The sequence below is a fragment of the Silene latifolia genome, chromosome Y (genome assembly GCF_048544455.1).
Source record: "Silene latifolia isolate original U9 population chromosome Y, ASM4854445v1, whole genome shotgun sequence".
Taxonomy (NCBI): domain Eukaryota; kingdom Viridiplantae; phylum Streptophyta; class Magnoliopsida; order Caryophyllales; family Caryophyllaceae; genus Silene; species Silene latifolia.
Genome location: NC_133538.1, coordinates 372051743 through 372060302, shown reverse-complemented (window position 1 = coordinate 372060302; position 8560 = coordinate 372051743). Strand labels below are relative to the sequence as shown.

At 39.7% G+C, this 8560-nt stretch overlaps 1 non-coding gene across 1 annotated transcript; it reads left to right on the top strand.

The window, feature by feature from the left end:
• The first annotated feature begins 7016 nt into the window (after positions 1-7016).
• LOC141635133 (small nucleolar RNA R71) lies at positions 7017-7123 on the top strand. The gene has a single exon (XR_012539837.1). It is a non-coding gene; the product is annotated as a small nucleolar RNA R71 (small nucleolar RNA).
• Positions 7124-8560: the final 1437 nt, after the last annotated feature.

The following is an 8560-nucleotide window of genomic DNA, read 5'->3' as shown; positions in this document are numbered from 1 at the left end:
AACTACAAGTCGACTTAGTCTTCCCTACTCAACAACATGCATGGTCTAATGAGACTCAAGTTGGTTTATGTCTTACAAGTCTCATTGAAAATATAGGTGATGGGTAAAAAATGCAAGGATTCATAGGCTCACATTTCATCAAACATAACATGTGCATGAGTTGAGATCACAACAAGCAAGCAAATAAACTATGAAAGCATATTAATTTAAGCATGAATCATTCCCCATGTTGGTTTCTCCTAATTACCCATTAACCCTAGCTAAGGAACTACTCACTCATTATCATGTTGAACATGCTAGCAAGATTGTCAATCATACCAACAAAGTGAAACATGATGAATAAATGAAAGTGATTAAAAATAATTAAAGAGAGATTAAGATAATTATACCTACTAATGATTCCAATAATAAAGCAAAGAATAAAAGAAGTACTTGATGCTTGATTGAGAGGTTGTCAATCTCCCAATAATTACCCAAATAATCTTCAATTACCCAAAATAAAGGATGAACAAGAGAGAGATTAAGGAAATAAAACTTGTATTAAAACTTGATTAATTGTTGATTACAAGATTAAAGAGAGATTTGATTGATATTAACTACACTAAAGATTGCTAAGAAGAACATGCTCTTCTAATTAGACTAATGGAGTATTTATAGTGGGGATTAGGTGGATGAATTAGGGTTAACTAAGGGCTTAAATGACGATTACGTCCCTACTTAAGGAAATGCCGGTCTTTTTGGAAAGACTCCGGTCTCTAGAAAAAGATGTGCATCCTTCCTTGAAGCTTCAAGAAGACGAAATGGGTCTGCCTGAGAATCAGGGCGTCTTTAGCACGAGACGGGCGGATTTGGTGGTCTCTGCCCGGGCGTCTTGGAGTGAAGATGGGCGTCTTCTGGGTCTTTTGCACGAGCGTCTTGGGGTGAAGACGCACGGATTGTGGTGGTGGAGACGGGCGTCTTCTGGGGAAGATGCACGGATTGCTGTGCAGTCTCGTTTCTTCTTCTTTTCTTCCTTTTTCTTCATAGAATCCGTGAGGATTTCCTCGGGGATGCAAGGATCTTTTCTCATCATTGCCCATCTACTATAGTATGTACAAAGGCCTTCTAATCTTGTCTCTCCTTGATGCTTGGTCATTGAATTCAATTAATTTAGCCTCATTTTGCCATGAAAATGCAAGGTTTGCACTCCTTTCCTACCAAGGGATCAAAACCTCAAAGAATATGCAAAACAAAGAACTAAAGACAATAAATGACCCAAATATGCACTAAAAAGCATGGGAACAAGGCTAATTCGGGGACTAAATGTGCTCTAATTATGTTCACATCAAATATCCCCAAACCGAACCTTTTCTCGTCCCGAGTAAAGAGGTGACAAAGACTAGGACCATTATTTAAACTAACCTAATAACATCGCCGATATGAGACAATTAGCGGGTCTCACTCCGCCCCTTAAACTCACAACAAGACAACCATGAGGTAGGATGCCTTCTTGCAAGGCAAGGTGGGTCTTGCCAAAATGGCGACACATCCAAACAATAAGCACACAAGATCAAGTAATGGCTGCATCTACAAAAGAATAGCCACTTTCCTCATCTAAGTGGCGGAAATTATCTACAAGGGAAGCAATTCAAGGGTACACACTCCTTCATAGATGCAATTTCTTCAAACTACTAAGCCTAGAAGGATACCAATAAATCACCTCCAAATTGTGTCAAGCTAGGGTACCTTTGTCCTCAATCGTTAAATGCTTTTGTCAAGAATAGACTCCCTATGGTGTTAGAAACACTGGAGGATCGCGGAATTCCCCATCTTGCCTAGACAAGAAGAAGGGTCGTCCCCTCTCTACCATGCACAAAAATGGATACGATGGATAAAGGGATTAATAGATATTTGAGTTTCACTTTGGGAGTTTGCTTTTGTTTTTGTTTTTCCCCCCAATTTCTTGTGGCATTTGACATTTGAGAACACTTTCTTTGCCATTTCTTTTTGATTTTTGGCTTTTCAACACTTGACAACTTTCAACTTTTCTTTGCATTTCTCTTTGAACATTTTCAAAGTCACCCCATATGTAGTGAGGGTGGCTTATATTTGAAGCTTTAGGAGTTCTATTTTTGCTCCTCTTTTCATTTGATGCATTTTTGCAAACTTCCTTTCACTTTTCATTTCATTGAACTCAAATTGATTTCTTTTTGTGCCCATTCCCTTTGATGACAAAAATGTGGTAGAACATGGATGATGGATGGATGCATGGTTTCAATGGTCACCTTGGAATAAACGGTAGCCAAGGAGTTATCACACCACAAGGTACTCTTGACTAGGACTTAATCCATGGGTCAAAGGATACTAGCATGACACATCCTAGGGTGTTTTACAAGTATTCTAAAAAGCAAAGTCTTAAGAAGAAAAAGCATCTACTAGGGCCTATATACACTTGTCAAGCTTCCCAATTATACGGTGTTAGTCCTCTATGTTGCTAGGACTCAACCAACCACGATCAAGATAAAGTAAATAAAACAAAGAAAGAAGTAAGCAAACCTCAAGAGGGTAGGAGCCTCCAAAGCTTGCTAGTCTTCCACCATATCATCATTGTCATCATCTTCCTCAATAGAAATGGACTCATCACCACTTCCCTCTTCACTTTCTTTTTCACTTTGTTCATCATCCTCTTCTTCTTCTTCACTAGCCTCTTCATCAATGCTATCAACAACCTCATCACCGATAGCCTCATCGTCACCCGGAATCTCACCCCTAGATGCACTCGGAAAGAAGACTTCCCTATCCGCCCAACTAGGCAAAGGACATGAAGGATCAAGTAGTCCTTGCCTAGCTAAATGAAGGAGGGGTGGATATTGGGCTAAGTAAGCATCTTCCCGATCCTTAAAAGCTTGCTTGTGCATCTCTTGCATAAGTAGAGTCATATAATCTTTGCTTGCTTCAACACCTTTGGGTTTGAACTCTTGGTACTTGAAAGGATAGGGTGGTGTGACAATGGAAGAGGAGGGCATTTCAACTTCATCCCTTTGTTGTCGGATAATGTATTCGGCTTCTTTTGAGAGGGGAAGGAGGTAGTTGGTCCGATGGACACTCAAACGACATATCTTAGAAGGCAAAGTAAAAGATCTAGCCTCATTGGTGAGCCACCCATACTTGGTGCAAGAGGGTTATGGGTAACCCACTTGTACTTGTTAATCATAGCATCCATATCAATGAGATGACCCCCCTTTTTCGCCACATACTTGCTATCCTTGTTGAAATTCGGATCAAAGTACTTAGCCAAAAGAGTGACTAGACCTCCATTTACAATAACGGTGGTGCCTTGCTTCCCACAATAAACATTTAGCCATCTATCTACCAAAAGCCTTAGAGAATTGAAAGGCTTGGTGAATTCCCTTCCAATATTTAAGGCCGACTCAAGAAGAACACAATCGAGCTTGGTAAAGTGGTTGGTGTCTTTTCTTGCAATGATGGTATTCCCTATGACCTTATGCCACACTCTAATGCCCGGATGGTCGACTAATAGAGCGCGACTAGCATGATAGTTCTCAAATTTCCTTCCGGAAATCGCCTCCCAAAGAGGAGCGGGGTCATACTTTCCGGGATTCTTGAAATAACTATGTGAATCGCTAATACCCAATTCTTCAAAGGTGATGCGCCTACTCACATTAGCTAGGAGGAACTCGATGTTTTCCATTGTCTCTACCTTAGTAACTTTCAAAGAACTCAAGAATTCTAAGGTAAGGGAGGGGTATGTCAATTCTTTTGTTGCAAACAATTTCTCAACCCCATGGCTTCAAAGAAGGCTTTAGTTTGCACAAGGACACCCAACTTATCTAAGGCATCTTCACAAATAAACTTGGTGGATAGAAAGGATTTTATAGAATACTTGGTAAATGTTTCCCTATGGGAGTTAGAGATGAAAATTACCTCCGGATAGTTCGAAAGTTGAGCAATTTCTGGAGTTGTTGATGTTGTTGCTTCCAAGGGAGGTTGTTGTTGTTGCATTTCCATGTTTGAGATAGCTACCACCATAGCCAATGAGACTTTCTTTGCTTGAAGACTCTTTTGTCTTGTTGATAGTGCCTTTGCCTTAGGTGCCTTTGTTGCTCCTTTTGTCCTTGCCATTGATGATTTAACCAAGAAAAGAGTGAAAATCTTCAATTTCCAAGTATACCCAAATCGATTTTAAGGTGAAAGGCTTTGCCTTTATAATTTCAAAAATCGACTCAAAGGTTGAAGATTTTGGTGCTTGGTTTGATTTTTGTTGAAAGAGGAGTGATTAATTTTTGTTAGAAGGATGATTTGATTTGATTTTGATGAATGTGGTTGAGGAAATCTTGTTTTTGTGATGGAGAGGATGAGGTTTTTGAGTTTTGGGGTTTGTGGGTAGTGTTTTGAATTAACAATTGAAGAAATGAATGGGGGATGTGGTTTATAAAAGACCCGAAAACTTTTGAATTGCAGGGGAAGACGGGCGTCTTTCCTTCGGAACGCTCAGATTCTGCTTGTTTCGGCTTCAGAGTTCTCGCCTAAAGACGGGCGGATTCCCTTCAAAACGCTCGGATTCTCCCTGTTTTACCCGGATTCAATTCCATCCGTGTACTTGCATATCCCTTGTCATTCGTCATTCTTCAAAATCCCGTGTTCTTTATTGTGGGGGCACTACTAAGGCATGAATAGCCTAGGAAATTGATATCCCCACACTAAGTTAAAGCACTACACATCAATTGAATCATTAGTCCCTCTCTCACTTCTCTCAAAAATGATAATTATCTTGATCAAAGCATAAGAATCCAAGAATGACAAAAATGCAATGTAAGAATTAAAATGCGAGTTAGGGAGTTAGAAATATTTACAAATGGTGGTTTAGGGAGGACTCCACCAAACTCTCATCCTTAGTGAGATGTCATGGGGGCATGTCCAAGGTGTTGTTGATGTTGCTCAACACCTTGAAGAAGTAATCAAAAGCTTGTTCATTATCATGATAAAGATCCTCAATAGACCATTGCCCTTGTTGTCGGTCTTGATCGATAGCATTACCAATATAGGGATTGAAAATCCCTTCAAACTCATCGTCCTAAAGACCACAAATTTCATCCACTTGATCATTGAAGATCTCTTGAGTTGATGGAGACAACTCTCCCATTTTCTTGTCTTGGCCAATGAGGCCATCCTCTTCATTGCTCGACTTTGGTGAGCTTTTCAAACTCTCTTTGTTACAATTCACTTGCTCTTTGAATGGAGCATCTTCAATTTTCTTCTTCCATTGGAATTCCGACTTCTTCCTATCATCCTTCCGGCTATAATGATCAACCATAACACATGGTTCATGCAAACGGGCAGCTCTTATGGTCTTGTCAATATTGAAAGTTATGCTCTCATCTCCTACTTCTAGAGTGAGCTCTCCATGCTTCACATCAATCACCGCACCCGCGGTGTATAAGAAAGGTCTTCCTAGAATGATTGGAATGTTGGAGTCTTCTTCCATGTCAACAATGACAAAGTCCACTGGGATGAAAAATTTCCCAATTCTTATGGGAACATCTTCCCATATCCCTAATGGTGTCTTCGTCGATCTATCGGCCATTTGGAGTGTGATATTGGTACATTTAAGCTCTCCCATCCCCAACCTTTTACTCACCGAGTACGACATAACACTCACACTAACCCCTAGATCACATAAGGCTTTGTTGATCGTGGTGTCGCCAATGTTACACGGTATTGAGAAGCTTCCCGGATCTTTGAGTTTTGGATGTGAACTCCCTTGAAGTATTGCACTACTCACCTTAGTGAAGGCGATAGTCTCAAGCTTCCGGATTGACTTCTTCTTTGTGAGGATGTCTTTCATGTATTTTGCATAGGCCAGCACGTGATTGATTAATTCCGTGAAAGGAATTTAGACTTCCAAATTCTTCACAATTTCCATAAATTTTCCAAGTTGGTCATCAAATTTGGGTTTGGATTGACGACTTGGAAAAGAAAGTCTAATCACAATGGGCTCCTTCTCCATGACCTTGTCTTCATTTTTCTTTGAAATTTCGTCTTTTGATGGTTCTCCATCCTTGGAGCTTTGCACAATTTCTTCTTTATCACTAGCTTCCACAACTTCATCCTCAACTTGCTAATTCGGTGCTTCATACCTTGTACCACTCCTCAAGTGAATGGCACTAACCGTTTTATGTCTTGGGGGATTACTTTGAGGTGGTAATTGCCCTTTTGTCTTTGTGAGCTTGAAGATGCTAGTTGAGTCAATTGGGTTTCCAACATTTTGGTGTGAGCTAGCATGTTGTTGATGGTGGTTTCCTTTGCTTGACTATCCTTTTGCATTTGAGTGAAAAACTATTGTTGATTCTTTTGCATTTTAAGGACCGCTTTTTAAACATCAAAACCTTGGTCATTTTGTTGATTGTATGGAGATTGATTTTGGTAACCTTGGTTTTGGTTGTAAAAGGGTCTTTGATTTTGGTTTCTCATGGGAGGTGGGGTGTTTGTTTTTTGAGAGTTTTGAACATTTTGGCTTTTGTATGAGAGATTTGGATGGAATTTGGTGTTTTCATTGTAATAGTTTCAATAAGGGGTACCACTCTTGTATGCTAGGAAAGCATTTACTTGTTCATTTGTTCCCCTACATTCACTTTGGTCATGTCCCAAAGTTCCACAATTCTCACATATACCAGTTGGGATTGATGAAGATGCCGTAATGGCATTAACATGATGCTTTGGTGATTTTGAGGCTTCTTCAAGTCTAGCCATAGCTTTTTCAAACTTCAAATTGATGGTATCAATGTGAGCACTAAGTTGAGCACCCAATTGAGTAATGGAGTCCACTTCATGCTTTCCTCCTCTAGTAGCCTTACGAGGTCTTATATTGTGAGTTATGGACCGCCATTTCCTCAATTTTGTTGCAAGTTTGATTGTCATCAATTTCGGTGAACATTCCATTTGATCCCATGTTGAGAATGCTCCTTGAATCTTCATAAAATCCGTTCCAAAATTGTTGTACCAAGAACCACTCGCTAAGTCCATGGTGAGGACATGAGCGATAAATCCCCTTAAACCGCTCCAAAGCTTCATACAAAGATTCTTCATCCCTTTGCTTAAAGCCCATGATTTGAGCTCTTAGCATGTTAGTCTTTTCCGGTGGATAGAACTTTTTGTAGAAAGCTAGAGCCAACTTCTTCCAAGAATCAATTCTGAGAGTAGCCTTATCAAGGCCTTTCAACCATTGTTTCGCGGTGCCAATTAGAGAAAAAGGAAATAAGACCCATCGTATTTGGTATTCAGTTACACCGGTTTTAGAAATCGCATCACAATAGTCACAAAAAGTCTCCATATGAGAATGAGGGTTCTTCACTAGGCATCCCCCCAAATTGGCTTCTTTCGACTAATTGGATAAATGCGGATTTAGCAATAAAATTTCCGGTTAGATGTTGTGGTGTGGGAGTACCATTGGGTAGGTTCTCCTCGGTGGGTACGGAATGTGATGAAAACTTAGGCATTGTGGGTTGATTTTGTGTTGGGTTCTCCTCACCTTCTCTTGCAAAAGGGTTGATGAACTCAATAGTATTTGGTTGAATATCTACAACCTCACTAATACCTCTCAAAGTTCTCCTATCAAGTCTTCTATTGGTTGTCAAAGTTCTTTCAATTTCACGATCAAAGGGTAACAAGTCACCTTGTGACCTTTTAGACATCCAAAATATCAAACAACTCGAAAACAATTAGAACAAACCTTTAGGATTTTTACTTCCCCAAGGCAAAGAATGACACAACTAATAACAATATAAGAAAATCTAAATCAAGTTAACATCGTCCCCGGCAACGGCGCCATTTTTGGTCGGGATATTTTTACTAAATCTTTCGGTTACTTGTCGTTAGGAGCACCTAGACCAAAACATAATTTATAACTTCACAATTTATAACTTCACAAACAACTAACAATTAGTAAAGAGGCAAGTAAAGGTCGGATCCCAAGGGACGGGAATCGAGATGAGATTTCTTTTGCAACTTGTGGTGTCTTAGGGGTGTCACAATTGAGGTTTGATGTAGAAGATCACTAAACTAAATAGCAATGAAAGTAAACAAGCAAGATGAATTAAAAGGGATGTAAACAATTTATAAAAAGCACTAGGGTGTCATGGGGTCATAGGAGATTCATGGGAATTGATCATACGAACATGTTCTCAAATTATAAGCAAGCAATTATTGTTGTGATGGATCGAGTTGGTTTATATCTTACAATCCTAGGAATGTTTGGGTCCCGGAGCCGAATCAATTAGATTGTACAACACCTACAAGTCGACTTAGTCTTCCATACTCAACAACATGCATGGTCTAATGAGACTCGAGTTGGTTTATGTAACACCCCCATATCCAGAGGAGCCTTAACTAGGACTTCCTTTGCATATAAGGGCATTACCATCTCGGCTGCCCGAGGACGGTAATAATCCTATTATGTTATATTACAAGTGAATTAAAACCAACTGATGATATAAAAGATACAACTTTAAGGCTACTCGCTATAACTATCAAATCTCGTGAAGACTCATCTCTGCCCGGACTC